Below are 25,192 nucleotides of genomic sequence, written 5' to 3' on the forward strand. Positions count from 1 at the left end.
CTAAGTTGTTTTCAAAGAGATAGTTATATGGAATCTTCATTTGGTGCAAATATCATACATGTTCTACGCAATTGAAGTACTATCACTCAATGTGAAAAAGGTGTTCTTTATTCCGTAAAGTAGTTTTTTTGTGCATAGCCCCTTATATTTGCATGAAGTACATATAGAGTTCGCCCATTATATATTTCAAGTTATGTTTCCAAAGTTTACTTACATTGCTATGGTTATGATCATAAAAGACTTAAATAAGATTTTATAGGTGGTCAAGGTAGAAAATTAAATTAAGAAAGAAACTTTGCAAATACATGCAAGGGTTGTTGAGTTTCATTTGTCATTATAAAGATAAGAAGATGTAAATGCTCACAATTTATGCTTATTTTGTCCTAGACTTGGTTAATTATAGGAGGTCTTCTAGCATGTCCTTGTACCACCTAAAACAAAAATTTTCTTTTGACTTGCTTCCAGCAAAAATATATTATTGATAAGCAATGTTGGAAATAATCAAAGCTACAGTTGCTGATGTGGAAAGGTTGCTGATGTGGAGGATAAGAAAAACTACCAAGCATGTGAAGAATAATAAGACTTGGTCATATTTAGTTTTTTGATTTTTTTTATTTTTAAATATTGGTTGTGATATGCTTATCTATTAGATAAGTCTCTATTATTATCTATAAATAATGAGAAGAGTTGTATTAATTTTGAATCTATTATTATCTATTAGATAAGTCTAGTTTCTTTTGTAAAATGATCCTTATGTCTTTTCATTATTTTTTATCCTCATTCTTTTCCTTAAAACCCAACATTTGGTATCCAAGCTATTAGATCTAAAGGACCTGTGAATGATCATGGCTACGACCAATACGTCCGCTCTTTCACCTCCAGTTTTCAATGTTAAAAATTATCAAGTTTGGACCATCAAAATGAAAGCTTATTTGAAGGGGCTTGGTTTGTGGCAATGAGTTGAAGATGAGAAGATTATATAGCCTTTGGGAGACAATCCGACACTCAATTAAATGAGGGCTCATGCAGAGAAAGAAGCAAAAGCTCCGAGGGCCTTGTCCTTTATTCATGCAGCTATTTCAGAATCAATTTTCACAAGAATCATGACTTGTGAAACAGCCAAGGAAGCTTGGGATGCACTAAAAGAATTATATCAAGGTAATGATAGAACAAGGCAAATGCAAGTGCTAATTCTCAAAAGAGATTTTGAGATTCTACATATGAAAGAAAAAGAGACCATACAAGCCTATTTTAACAGGTTGACAATAGTAGTGAATAAATTAGGTTAATGGGAAAAGAACTACATGATAGTAGAGTTGCAGAAAAGGTGTTTGTAAGTTTGCTCGAACGATTTGATGCAAAAATTTCATCTCTAGAAGATTCAAGATATATTAGTCAAATTACTTTGCCAGAACTAATCGATGCTTTACAAGCACAAGAACAAAGACGAAGTATGAGAGAGGAAGGAGTAGAATAGAAAGTTGAGGAAGCATATCTAGCAAAAAGTTCATCTTCAAAAGGAAAAAGAAGAACACTCCAATGCGACCATTGCAAGAAGTTAGGCCATGAAGAGAAAGACTGTTAGCACAAAGGAAAACCTCAATGTTTCAAGTGCAAAAGACTTTGGAAATTTACAGGTAAATTGCAAATTTAAGGATGAAGAACGTGCGAATTTGGTAGAAGTGACCAAAGAAGAAATTCTTTTTTAAATTAGTTGTGAAAAACGCATCTAGTGAAGAGAAGTGCTTCACAGTTTTAGAAATGTAGAGAGAAGTGTTCCATGGTGTTTGATGTTTGGAGAGAAGTGCTCTAAAACAAATTCGTTAAGAATTGTGTAGCTTTGAATTAATGGAAGGTTTTGGAAATAATCAAAGCTGCAATTGCTGATGTGGAAATGTTGCTGATGTGGAGGATAGGAAAAGCTACCAAGCACGTGAAGAATAATAAAACTGGGTCAAATTTAGTTTTTTAAATATTAGTTGTGATATGCTTATCTATTAGATAAGTTTCTATTATTATCTATAAATAATGAGAAGGGTTGTATTAATTTTGAGTCATTTGAATAAACAATCATAGTCCAGTTTCTTTTGCAAAATAACCCCTACGTCTTTTTCATTTTTATCCTCATTCTTTTCCTTAAAACCCAACAAGCAATTCTCTCTAACATTAAGAATGAGTTTCATGAGTCCATTAAATGCATGGTATAGGCCTATTCAGGAGGTATTTTATCATCATTATAACCTTTTTGGTATTATGTTGATGCTTGTGTTGTGGGAGATGTGGTTTAACAATCAGTGACTCGGCCAGGCGACCGTGGTCCCCCAACGATTTTAAATCTCTTAATACCCTCTAGATAGATTGTCCTCCCCCACCACTCAATATTAGAATCAAAGTTTTGTCATTGTTAAGAATGAACAAGAGAGAGGATTAGAATATTTGAAGATTGAAAATCCTCAAGCTCTCCTCTTTTAACTAGCTCCAATTTTTTATTCAATGATGTTTATTGACTAAGGGAGCCTTTCTAAGGATGAAGCCATATGGGAGGTGCATTTAAGACGTTAGACTTATTGTATTGTTATGGCGCAAGGCTTTTACAAATTTTATGTGAATGGCTTTATGGGAGAGAGAGAAAGGAAGATTGAGAGAGATGGACGGAAAGAGCTCAGGGGTTACAGAGAAAAGAGTTGTACAGATAGCATTATACATTTTGACAACAATGAATATATTGAGATGAACTTGGTGAAAGCTGAATTAAAACTATTATTGAAGTAAATTTTAAGACAGAAAGTGTTGCTCTGAACAGAGAAATTGAGTTAAAATGATTAAATGGCAATATAGATTGAGAACTTTTCAATGAATCCACAGATATCATTGAATTATATTTAATTTTTTCATGCATATACGGTTACATTTTTTTGCTTGCTTTCAATTTCTTGAGTTAGGTTATCTTTGAGCATAGTATGTGATTAGATAAGAGATGGAGATGTTTCGAAAGAAACAAACTATAATTCTTAAGGATAAGAAGTTACTTTATTTCATTAATCTCTCTCACTATATTACAACTTAAAAATGATAATGAGAGATAGAGGTAAAATTAAGTTGTAATAGTCTTATCAAGGGCACTTGGGCTTGCCATCTTGGGTCTTCCAATTGTCATAACAAGGGCATTCTTGCTTATTTCCATAGGTGCCTGAGGGTACACAGTGGCACTTATCACAGCACTTGTTGCAGAAGAAAAGGCATGGCTTCCTGTGTTGTGTTGCAGAGCATCTATAGTCACACTTTGCTGGGCACTCTAGACATAAAAATAATACTCCATTCAATTTTGGATAGTTTTTATTCAATCTTCTAGGAAAACTGTGAATTCTATATATAGGTATTATCAGCTAGTTTTTTAATATAGTAAAATTTTAAAATAACAATAATTAAAAATAAAGGTGATATGTTATCTAACAGAATATACCATAAAATCATATTTCTTTACATGCATCAATCACTCATTCTTATAAATATTACTATGAGACTAAGTTCATCAAATTTTTTGATAATCACAGGAAATTTGTGTAATTGTTCAAGTATTGGAAATTTTAAAAGCAAGATATATACTATACATGGAAATTTCAATTTAAAACATTTTTTTATAATACCTTTAATTACTTTTTGTCTCTTTTTCCCTTAAAGGGTATATGTGTGTGTGCATATATACATATATAATTAATCAATTATATATATATATATATATTAATATCTCTTTCTTTATATATGTAACTTTTAAGAGAAAAGTGGAAAAGATAAATCTCTTTTCAACTTTGTGATTCATTCGTTACTAAACATATTTTCGTTTTTATTGTATGCTTATGTGAATAAATTACCCAAATGTCATATCATAAAGATACAAAGAATTTAAAACCATTTGCAAGCAATCTGATCTTATTTAATTTATTTGGAAGAGCCACCCATTAAAATCCAATCTTGTAGATGTGTATATAAATATGAAAGTCGTGATATTAGTTTTAAATTATAATATTTTTTATAAAATAATGAAAATAGTTTAGAAAATAAATATATACAATTAACATAAAAGAAACACTATACTTACGTTCTGGAGGAACAGAGCCCTCCCCTCCAAGCTGTAAATTTAATAAGAATTGGAAGATGTTAGAAAATTAATGTTACGATAATTAAATATTATAAATTAAATAATTAAATTATGTTAAAAAATAATTTCAGTAATAATACTTACGGGGAAATAAGAAGAACCAGCACTAATTAGGATAACTTCTGCCTGCAAATTTAGATGATAAACTTAATTTTCCAAAAGTTAAGATAAACCATACTTTCAAGAAATTAAACTTAAATGCTATAGATAAGAAATGAAAGAGTACAGTTATAATAATTTTGGGATTAAGAATATTTTCCCTACTTATAAACTTTCCAACTTAAATTAATATTTGTCAAAAATCATTGTGATATTAAACGTAAAATCAATTAGATTTTCATAACTGAAAAGTCTATATACATAGAGTGATCGGCATGGAGTGTTATGCTTTGAATCATTCCAGAATCAAATTGTTGCTTCTAAACGCTATTAACAATATGAATTATGTATATATATATCATGTTTGATTAATTTTATGTTGCTTTATAAGAAATATTTAACATATAGAGTGTCTTCTCAAACTTTAATTCTGTTCACAAAACTTTGAATTAAATTTTTATATGATTAACTCTTTTGTCATAAAATTTAACTAAATGAATAAATTAATCTTTTAAATCATTTTTCTAATCTGATATATAAACTCATTAAGGGTAGTCCATAATTATGTAGTCATTTTCTTTTACGAAGCGGTCCATAAACACATAATAATATATCAAGCCAACGATACTGAAATAAAATATATAAAAATGATTTAAAAGAATTTTCTAGTGAAAACAATGTCAAAGAGTAAACAAAAATAAAAGAGAAGGGAATAGAAAGATATATCTCACCACAAGCGCGAAAGCGAGGAGTGTTGCATAACCAGCCATCATCTTCATTTTCATTTCTGGGGATGAGATGAAATGGGCAAAACCATCATATTATATAACCGAAAAAGATTTGCTCCTGTGGAATAATATGGAAAGTTGAAAATTGTTATCTTTTTTAAAATGGAAACATGAAAAATCATATCCAACTTTTCAAGTCCTTTCCTTGTATTGCCATAACAAATATTAGATTAAACATAATAATCTAGGATTATATCCTTGCAGTTTTTGTATAAAACAAAAAAGAAAGTTATATATCGTGATTAATATGGGAAATAATTTATATGGCTCATAAAGTTCATTTCATTTTTTTTCTTTTAATGTTGTCTACTGTAATGAAATGCATTTTTTACTTGATATTTCAAATATTTTTATTTATCTATTTTTTTTTAATAAAGTGGAGAAACTACTCACCTCCCCTAATCTCTCAAGGAAAGAGTCTCTTCTAATGTGAAAGTGCTAAATACATTATGGACCATAAAACATTACATTTTTCTCATGCTTTTAAAGAAAATTTGAATCATGGGATGAGATAATGATTATTAAATCTAAATTGATCCGAGATTGGAAATGAGGGGTGGAAAATTTGATCTTGATAAAATAGAAAAAGAGAGATCACAATCAGGGAGGATGAGAAAATTAAAGAGTTTATTCATTAAAACCCTAAGCAACCAGAGAAAGAATTAGGCAACATACGAGAAAACTTTCGAGGAAAAAATGAGAAAACTAAAGAGAAAAAAAAAACCTAAGCAACTAGAGAAAGAATTAGACAACATACAAGAAAACAGAGAGAGAGAGAGAGCAACATACAAGACAACAAAGAGAGAGAGAGAAAGTTGGAGGCAAAAGAACAAACAAAATGAAGGAGGTGAATTTGGAGGAGAGATTGAAGAGGCTCAAAGCTACTCATGGAGATTTGAGTTCTTTTAAAAAAGCATATTTTCTTATGAAAACAATTAAATGTCAAAGAAAATGATATAATTTATGATTATGTTGCTATTGATGATACATACATTCTACGAGATGACGATGATGATGATGATGAGTTCACATAATTATGTTTTATTTTAACAATATTTTGGATGAAAAGGATACTTGTTCCTATGTTAGACTGCTATTTTTATGAAGAGTCACTACAAAAAATTGTTATATAGTGACAGTCAAAAATCCATCACTAAAACTTCAATTTCGGTCACTATAGTTATTTTCATTCTATACCGACGCTCATGAACTTTATTGCAACAGTAAAATTTTCGTCAAATTATCCCTCGGCGCTATAGGCTTATACTGACAAAAACTATGTCTGTTGCAATACCCTATTAGGATATACTGACAGCATGGAGAATGTAGCTATAACCTATATTGACGGAAATGTCCGTCACTTTATCTTTATCCTTAAATCTATTCAAAAAGTATTTTAATGACGGATAATACCGGCAATATAGCTATATTGTAGAAATTTTTAGAAGTTTTTTTGACGGATAATACCATTAGTATATCTATTGTGATAAATTTTTATATGTTTTTACTGATAGATAATATCATCAATATATCCATAGTGATTAATTTTTAAAAGGTTTTACTGACAGATAATACCATTAGTATATCTATGGTGATGATTTTTTTATAAGTTTTTACTGACAGATAATACCGTCATTATATCTCTTTTAAACGGATATGATGGTCTTTTTACTAACACATAATATCATCATTATATTTATTCAATTTTTACATATAATATAATTTATAATATTTTTCACCTGGTAACAGATAAAAACAAAAATAATAAATAATATATAAAAACAATTTTATTGATCAAAATGAAATCACACATAACAAAAGTGTTCATAAGTCATGTATTAGAAGCATATCAATGTTGATGCAAACAAGCACTTGTAGAGTTTAGGCAAATAGCAATAAGTCAATTACAAGACTAGTTAGTAGTTAGTATATTAGTAAAATTACAAGATAATCATCTCATGATGAAACTTCAATATTCAAACAACATAATAGATGTCTACATATAAGGCAAAAGAAAATGCTCTCTGATATGACACTTTGCTAGCATCATTATATACATCCACTACTGTAAAATTAGTACCTTTTTCTTCCATTTCCATGTTCTTTATTTTCCGGCGATTAAGTATCTTGACAGCAACTTTGCGTCCTGTCAAAGTATGCTCTGCAATTTTCACTTTGCCAAAAGAACCAATGCCCAAAGTTTTTCCAAGCTTATAATTTGTCAAGAAGGCATCTATAGCGGTGCCTCCTCTATTGCCAGGACCCTCCATTTGCACTGTTATATAAAATAAATGTAAAACCCACTTCTATATATTGTAGGAGACAGCAAGGACATGAGATTCCCAGCAAAAAAAAAACCTAGAAATAACAACTCAAGAAAACCCTAATCCACACACACACACACACACACAAGACACACCAAATCCCCATTCCTGGAAAAACCCTATCGATATGGTGAGATTGATGAAAATCCAATCTTTATGTTTGAAAATGGAGACAGCACTTCTATATATTGTAGGAGACAGCAAGGACATGAGATTCCCAGCAAAAAAAAAACCTAGAAATAACAACTCAAGAAAAACCCTAATCCACACACACACACACACACACACACAGACACACCAAATCCCCATTCCTGGAAAAACCCTATCGATATGGTGAGATTGATGAAAATCCAATCTTTATGTTTGAAAATGGATAAAGAGCACAATTTCTAGAAACAAGTCACAACCATATCAACATGTTTATAGTTATAATATCAAACAATTATTATTTTCAAATTCTCATACATTTCAATGACCACAAATTTTTAGATAACAATAACAACATACTTACAGTTATAATCTCAACTATTAAAAATTCGAAAATAAGTCCACATCCACAATGATCTGAGAAAAATATATGTAGGGAAAATTTAAAATCCCTTGAGGAAACACCATCTAATCCACTTTACTTGCATAATCCCATAAACATATATATATATATATATATAACCTGACAAGTGATGGCCAGTGCCTTTGAAGAAATTGACATTCAAACCAAGTATCTACACCTAGATTCATCTATCCTTTAATCCCCCTTGAAGAAAAAAATATGAAAAATGAGAATACCCTTGGAAAAGCAAAGACGATAATTGCACCACCAAACATCCAACCAATAAATAATTATGACATGACCTAATTATACTTCCATGAAGTAAATAATTCTCAAACACATAATATCTTAATACTTTAAAAAAAAAAAAGAAATATACATACATACATATATAATAGTATCATAACATTCATGAAACATACACTTGGAGAAACAAAAACTCCGAACCTTATGTTGTTGTGTCAGATTCAAATGATCCATGTCTTCGGAATTCATCATTTTGATCGTCTGAACATCATCCCATCCACCTAAAAGAAGCATTGGGATCAGTCCTACTAGTGCTCCATCTCCCAAAAACTCATTGACGAACGCCCTTTGCGTATATCACGCAGGTGCACGGGGTCGTCGAAGTAATAATCCCAGATGAGTGGGTATCGTATCTACAGAGTGTAGGGAGTAAAGACACTTAAATTGTTTCTTAACTATGTGAAATATAAATAGTGATATGTGTGACAAGATATCAAATAACAAAAGTAAAAACAACAAGAAAGAGAGCACAAGTAAAGGAGAAGGTAAGGCAATCGATAAAGAAGGGGTATCCGGATATAGTTCCGCCTAGGACAATCGTTTCAAGTGCAAGAACCCTATATTATGCTTCCTAACTAATTCTATAGTGAGTCGTGGAGATCCTTAAATGCATGGTCCCAAATCTAAGGTCAACCATGCCTAACTCTATACATGTCTCGGAGGAGAAATTGGATAACCTCTCAACCTCGCACTCGTATAGAATCACAATGAGCTCTAGGGATTCCAAGTGATAAATCCTCTTCCTAGATGTAGACTTAACCCTTTGGTCCAGGTGGAAGGTCCCTAGCCACAATTAAGCCTAGATGCTAAGATCACTTCTACGCTTCACTCCGTTGCACCAGCAACTAAGCCCCAGCGGAAGGTCATCCCTTACCCCATTCACTCTACTATGACCGCAAAGAACTCAAGGAAACGGAGGTAGAATAAATCACACCGGAGGGGAAAGGGGATGCTCCACTACCTCTCGACTCACCCTCTCAACCCTCTCCAGCCTAGCTTTGTCTAACCCTCATGTTGTGTCACTCACTCACACGGGTTACCAACAAGAACTCTCAACCCTAGTGTCACTCTAGGGGATTATTCATACAATCAAGCATTTAAGATTGGAACTCACAATAAACATCAATTAATTTAAATGATAATAAAGAGATTCAATGAAACGAATACATCCTAGGGTTCACAAATACCCAAGTACCCACTAGGGGGTTTAACTCTCCATGGAGCTAGATACAATCAATGAAATTGAATGTAAAAGCATAGAATCCATAGAAAACACCCTCGATAATTGTGGCAATGGTCTTGTGGAGAGTCCTCTACTCGTCGCAAGGGTCCCTTTGTTCGGCCTAGGATACACCTCGCCGGTTCGGTGCCAACGAAAGCTCTCCCAATAACCTTCTTCCAAATGGTGCGAAATGTTAGAGCCATAGAACCTCTCCAAATCCCTAGCCAATATCCCTCAAAACCCTAGCCGAAGCCTTCTCTCAAGTTGGGAAAAAGATGGAGAAAAGAATGCTGAAATCGGGGCTGAAATCGGTTTTTAAAATGGCTCGAATCGGGAATCCACACGCCCCTGTGAGCGTCCCTGTGGATTTTTTGCACAGGCTTGTGGAATTTTCACACGCCCGTGTGGAATTTTCACACGCCCATAAGTCCACACTCCTGTGCCTTCTCTGAATGAGCTCGCAGTACAAATCCAAGGGCGTGCGGAAATTCCACACGCCCATGCGTTTTCTCTGGATGCCTTAGAAAACTCTGCAGGTTCTGAATAAAATTTCTGAACATGTTTACACACTCAGAGCCTGCTCTAATATGCAATTTATACTAGTGAGAAAACATGAAATATAGCTCAAATGAACCAACTTCACCAAATCCACATGAAAATACACGATGATAATTCAAAACCCACAATAAAATCGGAGCACAAATATCTAAAAATCAAGACACCAACACTCAACAATTTATTCATGCAAGCAAAGTAAACTAAAAACTAAGGAAACCGTAAACACTTGTGTTGCCTCCCAAGAAGCGCTTGTTTAACGTCACTTACCTTGACGTACCTTGTCTTACCTCAAGGTGGTTCATAGATGAAGGTTGCCCTCTTACCCATAGCTTGGAAGCATGATGAGCACAATCTCTTGAGGGTAGAGGGTGAATTATCGGGCTTAGGTCCATCTAGCAATGGTTCAACCACCTTATTTGGTTCACGCACGCCTTCAACAGTCTTGGAGCATTTAAGGTGGCATCTCCTCACCCTCTTCATCTTCCGGAGCACCTTCATCAGGATCCCCGGAGTAGATGGTCCTTCTTCCATCGAACCAAGCATCATTACTTCTTTCTTGTCCTCCTCTTGGTCGAACAAACCTTCGTATGGATCTGGGTTGAACATTTCCTGCATGTATTCATCAACAAGCTCATCAGTAGTGTCTAGAAAATACAAAGTATCATCGAAATGAAGAGAATGCCGCATGGCTTCAGCAAGGCGGTATGTGAGCTTGTCATCTCCAACTCTCAATATGAGCTCTCCGCCATCCATGTCAATCAATACTTTGGAAATCCGCAAAAATAGTATCCCAAGTATCAAGGGTACATCCGCATCCTCATCGACATCTAGCACTACAAAGTCAACCAGAAAAATATACTTGTCCACCTTGACAAGCACATCTTCAATAATACCCCTCGGATGTCTCACCATTCGGTCAGCCAATTGCAAAGTCATCCGAGTAAGCCGAGGCTCGGTCAAGCCTAGCTTCTGAAAGAAAGTGTATGGCATGACGTTGATACTGGCCCCTGAGTCCGCCAATGCCATTTCTTCACCTAGATTGCCAATATTACATGGAATGATGAAGCTTCCCGGGTCTTTCTTCTTGTTCAGCATGTACTTTTGCAACACTGGCGAGCACAAAGCATCTAGAATCACTGAAGCACTATCCTCTAACTTTCTCTTGTTAGTCAATAAGTCCTTTAAAAATTTTGCATACTTGGGCATTTGGGCCAATGCCTCAACAAAAGGAATATTGTTCTGGAGTTGCTTGAACAAACTCAGGAACTTCTTGTACTGTTCATCCTCTTGGTCATTCTTTAATCTAGAGAGATAAGGGATTCTTGGTTTGAAAGGTGGGGGTGCCACCTCCTTCTCTTTGGTTGTTCCCTCCTCGACCTCTATGACCTCGGGTGCGTGTTCACTTGGCTTCTCACTCGGAAGACTACCTTCAACCTCACGACTACTTCTCAAAGTGATCGCCTTCACATGCTCTCTAGGGTTGGTCTCGGTATTACTCGACAAAGCTTTCTTGTGGCCTTTCCAATAAGGACTTCACAATCTGCCCCACTTGATTTTCAAGATTATGTAAAGAGGCGGTATGGTTGCGAAGTGTAGCCTCAACTAATTGGAACCTTGTATCCGACGTTTGCACAAACATAATCAAGGCCATCTCCAAATCGGTCATTCGGGTCTCCAAACCTGAAACTCTATTTTCCATGTTTGGGGCTTATTGTTGTCGGAAACCCGGTGGTCCCATGGCCTTTTATGGACCTTGGTTGCTCCAAGAGAAATTGGGATGATTCTTCCAACCCGGATTGTAGGTATTGCTATATGGATTTCCTTGGTTCCTCATTGCATTACCCATAATATCAATGTTCTCAACCGAAGATGCATCACCAATAGAGATCGGGCAATCAGAGGGAGCATGTCCTCCACCACACCCGGTGCAAGTAGTCATGGCCGCCACTCTATTCGAAGTTAGAAGATCTAACTTCTTGCTTAATGATTCCACTTGAGCCGCCAATGAAGTCATTGCATCTATCTCATTGAGACCAGCCACCTTCTTCTTCTCCCTAGCATTCCATTGGTAGCTGTTTAACCCCATTTCTTTAATTAATTAACGGGCCCACCAGGCGGTGTTGCTACCTAAGGTACCTCCTGCTGCCGCATCCAAGAGTTGCCTCGTACTCGGATTCAAACCATTGTAAAAGGTCTGAACAATCATCCACTCCAGGAATCAGTGTTACGGGCACTTTCTCAGGAGCTCCTTGAAACTTTCCCACGTCTCAAATAGAGACTCCAATTCCAACTGAACAAAGGACGAGATCACATTCCTAAGTTTGCAGATTTTCCGGGAGGGAAATAACGGGCAAGAAAAGCTTCTACCATTTCCTCCCATGTGGTAATAGATGCTCTAGGTAATGAGTGTAGCCACTGCTTCGCTCTATCCTTTAGGGAAAATGGGAAGGCTCTCAACTTGATGGCATCATCCTTCCCTTTTCTTCTAAGTGTACGTTCGAGCTTGGGATCTCCTTCAATCAATATTGAGGGGTTCCCTCGGGTCATAATCTGGAGCTGCACCCAAAAAGAAAGAAAAAGAAATCAGAACGATGATAGAATAAGAAGATATGAAATTGAATGAATGAATGAATAGCTAAGATAGCAAAGTGCAAAGTATCTCTAACCGCCTACTCCCTGGCAACAGAGCTAAAAACTTGACGATCGCCCTTTGCGTATATCCTGCAAGTGCACGGGGTCATCGAACTAATAATTCCATATGAGTGAGTAGGGAGTAAAGACACTTAAATTGTTTCTTAACTATGTGAAAGATGAATAGTGATATGTGTGACAAGATATCAAATAACAAAAGTAAAAACAACAAGAAAGATAGCACAAGAGAAGGAGAAGGTAAGGCAATAAATAAAGATGGGGTACCCGGATATAGTTCCACCTAGGACAATCATTTCAAGTGCAAGAACCCTCTATTATGCTTCCTAACAAATGCTATAGTGAGTTGTGGAGATCCTTAAATGCATAATCCCAAATCTAAGGTCAACCATGCCTAACTCTATACATGTCTCGGAGGAGAAATTGGATAACCTCTCAACCTCGCACTTGTATAGAATTGTAATGAGCTCTAGGGATTCCAAGTGATAAATCCTCTTCCTAGATGTAGACCAAACCCTTTGGTCCAGGTGGAAGGGCCCTAGACACAATTATGCCCTAGATGCTGAGACCACTTCTACGCTTCACTCCGTTGCACCCGCAACTAAGACCCAGCGGAAGATCATCCCTTAGCCCATTCACTCTACTATGAACGCAAAGAACTCAAGGAAATAGAGATAGAATAAATTACACCAGAGGGGAAAGGGGACGCTCCGCCACCTCTCGACTCACCCTCTTAACCCTCTCCGACCTAGCTTTGTCTAACCCTCGTGGTGTGTCACTCACTCACACGGGTTACCAACAAGAACTCTCAACCCTAGTGTCTCTCAACCCTAGTGTCACTCTAGGGGAGTATTCATACAATCAAGCATTCAAGATTGGAACTCATAATGAACATCAATTAATTGAAAGCATAATAAAGAGATTCAATGAAACAAATATATCCTAGGGTTCACAAATACCCAAGTACCCACTAGGGGGTTTAGCTCTTTATAGAGCTAGATACAATCAATGAAATTGAATGTAAAAGCATAGAATCCATAGAAAACGCCCTCGATAATCATGGTGATGGTCTTGTGGAGAGTCCTCTACTCGTCACAAGGGTCCCTTTGTCCGGCCTAGGATACACCTCACCGGATTGGTGCCGACGAAAGCTCTTCCAATATCATTCTTCCAAACGGCCCGCGATGTCAGAGCCATAGAACCTCTCCAAATCCCTAGCCAATACCCCTCAAAACCCTAGCCGAAGCCCTCTCTCAAGTTGGGGATAAGATGAAGAAAACAATACTGAAATCGGTGCTGAAATCGGCTTTTATAGGGCTGGAATTTGGAATCCACATGCCCTTGTGAGCACCCCTGTGGATTTTTCGCACGGGCGTATGGAATTTCCACACGCCCTTGTGGATTCTCTATTTTCGTGTTTTTATCGAGGTAACGCAAGCGAGCATACGTTTACATCGTGGATCGCTTTGCTTCTTCAATAACAGACATGTTGGTGGAGATCTTGTTCTATATGCACAAGTCGGAATGCTTGAATGTAACTAGCCTTGTGCCCCTCCAAATAGTTGTGCTAAATCGAATATGAGAAGGTTGGCACACATTCCCGCATCTCGAACCAGACCTATGTCTTTGCGTTTGAACCTTAGCAAGATTTCCTCCAAATTGGTGCATTACGACCCACATTAGCTTCTTTCTCTCATAATCGGCCTCACAACCCTACCTGCATTAAAGTAACATAAATACACACATATTTTTGTTAAAACCCGAGAAAAGTAATGCTCAACATAAGAAAAGAATGCTTCGCATTCTTATCACACAAGCACTTATAACTCACCCATTGTAAAAAAAGCCATTTCTCAAACACCTCAAATGCGCAAACTTGAAATTGCAGACAAATTATCATTTGACTTAAAGAAAGAAAGGCTTGAGGCAGAAAACAAAATAGTTCAAATTGAGATGTAAATGAAATGCCTGCTATCAGACCATTGCATTCTCAAAAGAGACAAAAACTCTTAATGCTGTCATTGAATAGTTCTCATCAGAGGGAGAGAAGATGAAAGATGGCATTCTATGTTTCGCTAATTTGGTTAATGATTTTTCTAACCATGAAAAAGAACTAGCAAAGTTTTTGGAGAATATAAATGCTCAAGGTGAAGAGGTTGCTAAATCCTGCTGCAAAGAAGATAACAATTATCAGCTGATGAACAACAAAACATTGGAGACTTTTGCTACAAGATTGCAATTAAAAGAGCAAAATTTTTAGCTAGATTTAAACAAATTGTTTGTTTGATAACTTTGATTGATGTTCATCTCTAATTTTTGTGCGTGTGTAAGCAACTACACCATTTACTAAAGTAATAGTCCACTTTGAATTTGGAGCTACCATTAATATATTATAAGATAAGAAAATAAGATTTACTTGATAGCGTAGTCTCTATATGCTCTAACAACAAAAGTAGAAGAGATAAGAAGGTAACAAATTCAAAAGGAGACATGCATAATAAAGGAGATGTTTTACTCTTTTCTATTATTGAATAATATCAAGATAAGATCAAGTAATATTGAAGAATTCATGCCTTCATTTTATGGTGATTGATATGAAGTGCATGATGATAAATAGCACAGTACCAGGCAACCATACAACTTGATTTTTGAACAGTTTCAATATGATCCATCGAGCGGACCTGCAGATTCAAAGCAAAATTTTAAGTAATGGCCCTACGTCCTGAAACAATGGTAGAATATCATAATTTCAAAGATAGTTCTAATAAGGTGGTACTCATATTTCACTATGGGAGGTTCAGAATATACAAACATTGGAATTTATCAATTAAAATTATGATAATTATTTGCATAGATTCTTTTCTTAAATCAATTGTAGATATATTTTGCACCATAAAAATGAATTTCATTGATGATATTAACATAGTTTCAATCAATTGTTCTAAACCTTATATCAAAATTGATATACAATTAATAGGAAAAATCTTAAACAAGAGCTTTTCCAGAGAGACATATATGATAGGTTACCATCTCGAGTTCTCCCTACGTAATTTCTCTATCAGGAACCAGAGAACACTTTCCAAGATATAACCCTGAATTTAAAAAAAAAAATCCTTGATTTCCCAATAAAATTTTGAAGGTAAACTTACCAAAGCCTATTAACTAGCAAAAAGAAAAGTTTGAAAATTCATAAATCGCTTCATAGCTTAATAACCAGCAAAAGAAGAACTTGACCATCAACAAAAACCACTTCTAAAGCAAGTAATGGCAATCATTCAATATTTTACCTTGATCAGCAAGACAGGATGCAATTGCTCAAAGACGACCTAGTCTTTCTGGTTGTGGATGTGATTTTATTGAGACCTACAAAACATACCAAATAGAATGACTGAATTCTGCATACATTAAGTTCTACAATCAAAAGAGGTGCGAATATTTATTACAATGGTCATAACTATATCTTTTTTGCAAACTCAGTGACCAAGATAAATCAAAAGAATTTAAAGAGGGTACAATGAGCATTGCTCTTAACTTGGAACAATAACAACAAGTAGCTAACTGGTAGTCCCAACTATTTGGGGTCGGCTACTTGAATCCTTTTATTGCACTTTGCTCTATTAAGGGCCAAAAAATTAGATAAACCAAACTCAGATATATCAAGAATTCTCCCTATATCTTAAATTCATGGATAAAATTCAATTCAGTGGGATTTTTGACTCACTTTTTCGCCAGATTATAATTGAAAAAATTGACCAAGTTCAAATTGACATATCCTGAAACCTATTAGTCCGAAAGCACCATGGAGAAGCAGGGCGAAGAGCAATGACATGATATGCACACCGCGGTATAAAAATATTAGTATGTGTATCTCCTGCCGACCGATTTAGTATTATCAACATCTTTGTAGGTAAATAGAAGAATAAAGATACATCACATAATCCCAAATTAGACCAATGAAATTCCGTCTGCTGAGAGAGAAAAAGAACATGCACATATGATTTATTTATCATCAAGTACAGATTACATTATATAATAGAAGAAAGAGATTCTTTGGCCTTGAACTGGGTTATTGACTTCGGGCTAAATTGCAAGTATTTGAGGAGCTCACAAGAGTCTGATTCAAACATAATTCAACCATGTCCATCAAGTACCGTGTTACTCAACAACAGGGTGAAGCCAATGAGGAATACAAAAAAGTTTTAAACTTAAACTTACAAGATATGAAAAACCAAAATGGATTTCAAAGCAAACAGACAAGTAGAAATAAATGTGTGTGTGCGTGCGCATTTAGGGTACAGACATTTCAATGACTCCACTCATGCTTTCAAGCTGTATGATTCTATATCATAAATATAAGTTATCCTTTTTATTCGGCATTAACAATCAGAAAATCATAAACTAAGTAATGTGTCAACAAAGTAATTTCTGATAGAGAACGCAATTGAAATACATTATGGCATAATTTGTACAAGCATAATTTACAATTTGTTAGTAACCAAATCTAAATTAGTTTTTCATAGGAGTTGGCCATGCCAAGCACTTATAAATCAAAATTAACAAAATCCAAAAGACCATTCGCTTTAAAATAATTTTCAGAAGTGTGAAAGACTAATTAAAAAAAATCTTATATGGCAGAAATGTGTACATCGTAAAAAGTAGTAGCCCATATACTTTAAGCTACACTCTATTTTCAAATAGATATAAATATCAATGTAACTCACATAAACTTCTGACTTATGACAACAAAATTTCAGTCTTAAAAAAATACTCATCCAAATGCAACATTGAGAAAAATAAATCATGTATCAATCTCAGGTTATGAGAAATGCAGTCTAACCTCGTAGAGGAGCAGCATCCTTTCATCAAAACCAACAGCTTTAAATGTGTCTGAAGCTGATTCTGCATTTTGTATTACAATGTAAAACCGATAAATATTACATGATCAAATGTTTGATAAAAACTACTATAAGTATGGAGATGATAAATTTCAAAACTTTTTGCGTAATATAAATGGCTTAACCAAAAACCAAAAAGTACATTGAACTACCAAATTTTAAAAGATAAGCACTAGCATAATTTAAAAGCACTTAATGAATGGTGAACTTTAGATTCCTATCTTCCAAAACAATCAATATCATCATATGACAGAAGAATTAACATAATGGCACCTTTATCTCTGCCGCCTGAATCTAAGATAGAAATTTTCTCAGTTCCCAATTCATTATGGGTCTTGAAAACATCATGTTTGAAGAATTCTGACTCTTTATGTTCTCCACAAACCTTTGATTCAAAGTATGAAATAAGGTAAACAAAATTTAAAAGGCTTTACAAATATGCACCGGAAATAAAGTGCTAAGCGTAAAAAATATCTTCACACATGGAAGCACTAGATAAACTTGAATGCTACACGTGCTAACCCACAATAGAGTGCCTTGTGAGAATTTCATCATGTGTGAATACTACTTCAGTATTGTAAGAGGAACAATGAGATCATACATCGCAATGAGAGACATCATTGACACGCGTCCGAATATGTGTGTAAACAGCAAGTGCATGGGTGTCGAAGTAATAATTACCCCGGTGAGTGGGTAGTTGAATCCACAGGGAACGGGGCTACTAGTACTAACTTCTTCTCTGCTTTCTAACCTAATGATAAATGGAAAGGTGTGGTGATCTAATGTGCAAAGAAGTGAATACCAGAGACGAATATGCAAGGGTTAAATGGATGGAGATCTCAATCGTTAAAAGTGGGGGTATTTGGGCAATGCTCCCCTAGGATTCGGGTGTATTAGGTACTCGAATAATCAAAGTGTTTCTATGATGAGTAAGTTAAGTCGTGGAAATCCAAAATATAATCGAGATCCGGCCTCCCGATCACCGATACTAGTCCCCTACGAGGTCCCGGTGGAGAAATCGCTCAATCTCAACACCTCACACCACATATGACTGCAAAGCACTCTAGGGATTCCAAGAGTTGTATCTGATTCCTTAAGATTGATCCAATCCTAATTCCCGGCGAAGGATCCTAACCCCCTACAAGGTCCCGGCGGAGAAATCTCTCAATCTCACGCCTCACACCAAATATGGTTGCATAGAGCTTAAGGAGCGGAGATAGAATACACTCAATCGGAAGGGAGAGGGACACTCCACTATCTCATGACTCACCCTCTCAACCCTCTTTAACCTTGAAGTTCTAACTCTAATGGAGACCTCTCTCACATCAAAGTAACAAATCATGCAAATCCAATCAACCACAAGGATTAATTAAACAAGCAAGCAATGAGAATACAAGATTAAAACTTAATCAAACTCGGATTAAATAGAAACACTAAGCAAATCCACAAAAGATGAGAATCCTAGGGTTCACAAGCCCAAATACCCTCTAGGGTTTTAGCTCTCCATGGAGCAACATACAAAACACATCATCAATGAATGAAAGTACATTAAAACCATAGAAATAAACCCCCTTATATATGAACTGATGCCCTTGATGGAGAGCTTCTACGTCTTGAAGAACCCACTCCGAAGCTAGGTTCACCGGTGGCTTCCTTGATGCTATGACGGAGGAGGAATCGATCAAAGTTGGTGATGAAGCACCTCCAAAGCCGCAAAGACCTCCTCTCCAAACCCTAGCCTTCTCACCCCTCAAGAGCGGCACAAAAGATGAGAAAAGAATAGGGCAAAAGCGGCTATTTATAGGCCTTAGATCGCGCAGTCACGTGCCCTCATGCGCGGGTGTGGATTTTTCCACGCCGACGTGGGCTGCAGTGATTTTTCTACGGGCGCGTGGAATTTCCGATGGTGGCGTGAATAGTAATATTGATACAGTACTACTACAGTAATTTTGCTACTGATACTTTTTCACAAAAACGCGTCCAATCACTCTTCTCTTGAGGCCACATGTCCGGGCACACGTCCATGTGGTAGGCTATAAAATTTTTCTTCATCGATGTATCTTTGAGAGGTCTTGCAATCTTCACAAAGAGAAGAAACATGAAGATGTGGCTGCCTTTGTGCCCTTCCAACTAGTGAATTGACTTGAATCTTCTTGGAAGTTGGCACACATCTCCACGTTTATAAACTCCTCTCGTGTCTTGGTCCTTGAATTGAGCAAGAACTCCCAACATTATGTCTTTATAGCCCATCTTTGCTTCCTTTTTACTCTTCAAGGCATTCACAACCTATATGCATAAAAGAACACAAAATACACAATATGAGACATAAACCATAGTAAAAATGATGCTCAATGCATGTAAAACATATATAAAAATATGTCTACTCAAGCATTTATCAATCATCAAAGTTCAGTATTGTACAGTTTGTACAAAATCACTTCTTCAAAACAAAATGATGTACTGGTTCCTAATCACTATCGTCATCATCATCATAAAACTCTTCCTTGTAGAGATCTTGCAAAGTGCTTCGCCTACACAACCTCGTACAATGTTGAGATCTAGTTGCTAAACATGCACTGGATCTCCCATCTTCACAATGTAAACAAGCATCACCATCACCAGCCACGGTTCTTCCTAGACTTGATCCACACACATGTTCTCTGTTTTCAAATTCAGCATCAGTGTAGATGTGTGTGTCATTATGTGTCCCATCATTTTTAGTTCCTAGTACCTTTCTTTCATGAAAATTTTTAACTAACTTTAGAATGCAAGTATCTACTTCAAAGAAGAACGATGAAGAAAGTTAAGCAAAAGATCAGCACTTTTCAGTGCTCTTGCATCTTTATCCTTCTCAACTCAGTTCAAAATCGCATTCAAAAAACCTGAACCAAAAGATAAAGATCATTACAATTTGAAGCAGAAGATATCTCTTAAGCAGGAAGTACTCGAGAAAAATTTAAATCAAGTGGTTGAGATAACTTCTAAAGTGGTACATCAATCTTAATTTTCTTGAGTTTTTAACTGATGATTTGACTATCTAGCAATGACCACAAGAAAAATTTAATGGACTAGTGACCAAGACCAGGTTTGCAAGAACAAGTTCTGTCAAAAATGTCATCCTGGTTATTCAATCATACTGTTCTGTCCAGGTCAATAAAAATTAAACTTTACTTAATCCCTATTGTCACAAAATATTTTTAGTTTTAAAGTTCAAAATTTTCAAAGCACCTTGAATGCTAATAGATTATATACAAGACTAGCTTAAACTGTGAACAAGGTTTTGCAAAGAAATAGGTACTATACCCCCAGTGTCTCCATCTTTTTGAATGTTTTAGTGGCAAAGACTAAAACAAAGAATAAGAACATAAAGAGGAAGATAAACAAACAGATCAATAGAAAAATGAAGAGGTACTGCCAGAATTATCAAGCCTTTTAAATCTGCAGCCAACCAAACCTAAACAATCTCATCCACACAAAAAAAAAGCAAGAAACTAATTCGGAATCATTTAAAAGTAAATTTTCAGAGGATACGATCACCAACTTTCTTCCCACCTTAAAATCCCAAAACAATGAAGGAAATGAGAACATGGTGGTTCTTATTTAACCAGCTATTCATGAACCATAATATACTACCACACATACAAAACTTGCGACAACATTGCAATCAAAATTGAAGAGAGAAGGAAGGATGATAATATTATCAGTCATTCTAGCAATCAGAGGGCCAAAACTATATATGTTGCCACTGCATATCAAGACAAGACAAGGCAAAAGACAATGGTGGGCACAGACCAAAGGCTTACCAGTGAGTTAGTGATTCCTTCTTTAGACAGAACCAACCATGTGATGACCCATGAATACATGTTCCTCGCTTTGTGCACAAATCCCCACGCACTGTCCGCCCGCTACATATATATTAGAAACTATTACTTTCTAGTTCAATGTCAAATATTCTGATGCTTCAAAAAACCATTATTTTACTAATTTATTAATTCACATAAATTAACACTATATATAGAGGCCCCAACTCACAGACCCATAAATAAAACTAAAACAAAGAATAAACCATTCCACACATAATTAGTATGAAAAAAATATGGTTCATGCATAGTGCTAGTGTTGTTGCTGCTAGTGTTATTGGTACTAACATGTTAAAAAGATCTGGAATACATTGAACTAGAAAATCTGGCCCAAAGATTGAAGATTGGTGCCTCAATGTCTAGACTGTTGTACCTTACTGTTATGCAAATTGGATTTTCTAAAAAAATTAAACTTAATAGGATTTATGATAGCAATTAACAAAAATGTAGTTGAAGAAGTAATGAATATTATAACCTATATGATATTAAAATTGTCTTAAACCACTAAAATGATCTAATCCATAGTACCATAGAATCACCATATAATAGAAAATAGTTCTCTTTAAAAAATCTTAATGATACTTCTTAATATCCAAGCCATCAAATTTCTGAATGTGGTGGTTAATATGCTATTTGAATATCTTGACCAACGGAATTTTTGCTACAGGCATGGTTGTGGTTAGACAATCACATTGGCTTCAGATACTTTTAAGAAGAGGTATCTAATGAGAGATGAACAAGAAGAATATGGATAACGCTTTTAACTTCGACATTTTTTTCCAATGTGCAACAAACAGAGAGAGTTTTCTACTAAAAGGCTTAAATAATGTTCTAAGCTTTAATCTACTAGATATGCCTCCAAAAATATTTAGTTGGGAACTCAGCACATGTTAAACTGTTTATCATCCTTAAAATTAAAGTCATGGAAGGGGAAGGATAAACTTCTATGATTTGCTGCAGAAAGTAACCAAGCTCTACATCATGAATCGGATGTTCTAGAAAATAAAGAAAGATCAACCAGAAGTCAAATTATAGAAAGTATCTGCAGAAAGTAACTAATCCTAGAAAACAATATAGGAACATGTGTAAAGTGAGCAGTGCAATGATGCATCTGGTTGTTGTAATTGATCCAGAAGTCAAATATGATTTCAATCTCATAGAAATTGAGGGGAAAAAAGAAGATCAACCAGGACTTTGGACAGCAAATCACTACAACAACTTCATTTACATGCAATCAAGCATGAAACAAGTTTATCATTTGCTAGCATTAGTATCACAAGATTTTAGTCTGAGAAAATAAAGAAAAAGAGAATAAATCTAAGAAAATCAACATATCATTAGCATATTAGAAAAAAGTCAATTCACGAATTGGTCATAATCCTTACCATATTCTTCAAATCACTGGATAGCTTGATAGAAATCAGTAACCTCGAGAGATTGAGAAAATTAACCTCGATAATTTTTTTTAATCACCTATACAATAAGAAAAAAAAAATGTTGGTACTCCATTAGTAAACTTCTTGTAACATAAAGCGACCAGCACAAATTAAGTCATATAATGAAAATTTTCAAGGAAAAAATGCACAACCATCAACACCATCATTCCAAGATCAGAGAAAGATTAAGAAAACAAAAAAAAGAAATTAAGAACATGGAAACCATAATGTTTATACACATGCACGCACACACACACATCAACAATAGTGACAGAAACAGAGGGAGCCCCTAAACAAAAACTAAGACCAACACAACAACATCAAGTGAATCAAAGTCTTGATGAGTCAAAGGTTATATATGATTAAAAAAAACAAGGAAGCAGTGCCCATATATTAAAAACCAAGAGTTCGTTCTCTTCTTCATTCCGAACAGACCCCACTCTTCTTCATTCCGAACAGACCCTACTTTCCCCTCCTCCTCCTCCTTCTCCTCTCCAACACCGCCATGTGCCACCCTCCCTGCCACCACCGTACAAACCACCATCACCCTCTTCACCCTCGAAAACCCAAACTTCTCCAACTCCTCCAGCAACACCATGTGCGCTCCCAACTTTTCTACCTCGTAGGAATCCCCTCCAAGTTAGTGTGTTTCCCTGAAAACCCACACCTGATGATCCCACAAGCATTGCAGTACTGGCTCCCGCACATCCCCATTGTCCCTATCGAGCACAACACCGACGAACTAAGAAGATGGAAATCCTCTTAGTCTTTCCACTACCGCTCATCACTCTTCCTCTTCACTCTCCCACTCATCATTCTTCTCCTCTCTCTCTCTCTCTCTCTCTCTCTCTCTCTCTCTTCATCCTCCTCTCTGTCCACCCCTTAACCACCATCACTACCAGCCTCCTCATCTCCATCTTCACTGTCCCAAACCACTACTCTCGCCGGATAGAAATGCCCTAGCTAATGGAGATGTTAATGGATTCATACCTAGATTTTGACTGTGCCCTGGTAATGGAGTTTTCCGGAGACCTTCGTTCACAAGAGCTTGATTCCGACGGTATGGTATGATCAATGAAAGCGTTGCAATGGATGGAAGGGTTGCGGTGATGGATGGAAGCGTCTAGAGAAAGAGAATTAAGGGTGAGTCGTTGAGAGGAAGACAACGGTAATTTTTCTTTTTTATATAAATATGTTAATATAGAGTGAGCAATTGAAGAATTATTTAGAATTTTTTTTAATATGTTAAAAAATCAGTAAAATATTAGGGTAAATTTCGATGTTAACAATGAATTTAACTAGATTTATAATTTTTTTAATGAATTATTAAAAAAAATATTAAAAATGTAATACATTAATTTTTTAAAACAAATATAATATATATTGTTTAAAGCATAATTTTCATAATAATTAATATTATTAGTAAAATAAAAATTTAAAAATTATTTTTACAAATGAAAATGTCTATTTTCATATATTTAAATAAAATATATTTTTAATATAATTACATATATTTTAAACATAACCGTCAACAAATGTCCAATTTATTCTGGCAGTTATAAAATTTCATTAGTATAAGCCATTGGTAGTTACACAATTTGACCGTAGCAATATTTATATCAACAGAAAAATAGGCGTCGGTAAATGCTTGATTTATTCTAATAGTTATAAAATTTCGTCAGTATAAATAGTCTATAACTACAAAATTTGGCCGTCACTATAAATAAGCGTCGATATATGAGAATAACTATACTAACGAAAGAATATGCATTAGTAAATATTTGATTTATTCTGATAATTATAGAGTTGTGTTGGTATAAAATCCATCAGTAAATATTTTCTCTATTCCGGCCGTTTTAAAATATTATTGATAAAAACAGTCTATAGTTACAGAATTTGATAAATATATTGTGATAATACAATAATATCTATACTAACAGAACTATATCCGTCAGTAAATATCATATTATTGGTAAAAATAGTCTATAGCTACTGAATTTGACAGTCACTATAGATAAAAGTCATAATACAATAATAGCTATACTAACGGAGCGAAATTCGTCAGCAGATATCTAATCTATTGTGACAGTTTTAAAGTATTGTTTGTAAAAACAGTCTATAGCTACAAAATTTGATCGTCACTATAGTTAAGTGTTGGTATATGGCAATTTTTTTGTAGTGAGTGTAACATAAAAGCATGGAAACTCATTTAAGAATTTTCTGAAAAATGGAAGTTTGTGAATTGATTTGTAAATTTTATGAAAAATTATGAAAATAGGAGTGTTTGATAGTTTACTTGTAAAAAATTATGAAAATGAATGTCAGAGATGTTTGACGATTTATTTG

At 35.1% G+C, this 25,192-nt stretch overlaps 1 non-coding gene across 1 annotated transcript; it reads left to right on the forward strand.

Annotated features, from left to right (window-relative positions):
- Positions 1-12,222: 12,222 nt before the first annotated feature.
- Positions 12,223-12,329, forward strand: LOC120256232. Its single transcript, XR_005535240.1, has one exon. It is a non-coding gene; the product is annotated as a small nucleolar RNA R71 (small nucleolar RNA).
- The last annotated feature ends 12,863 nt before the right edge of the window (positions 12,330-25,192 follow it).

Source organism: Dioscorea cayenensis, unplaced genomic scaffold, assembly GCF_009730915.1.
Source record: "Dioscorea cayenensis subsp. rotundata cultivar TDr96_F1 unplaced genomic scaffold, TDr96_F1_v2_PseudoChromosome.rev07_lg8_w22 25.fasta BLBR01001343.1, whole genome shotgun sequence".
NCBI classification, from domain to species: domain Eukaryota; kingdom Viridiplantae; phylum Streptophyta; class Magnoliopsida; order Dioscoreales; family Dioscoreaceae; genus Dioscorea; species Dioscorea cayenensis.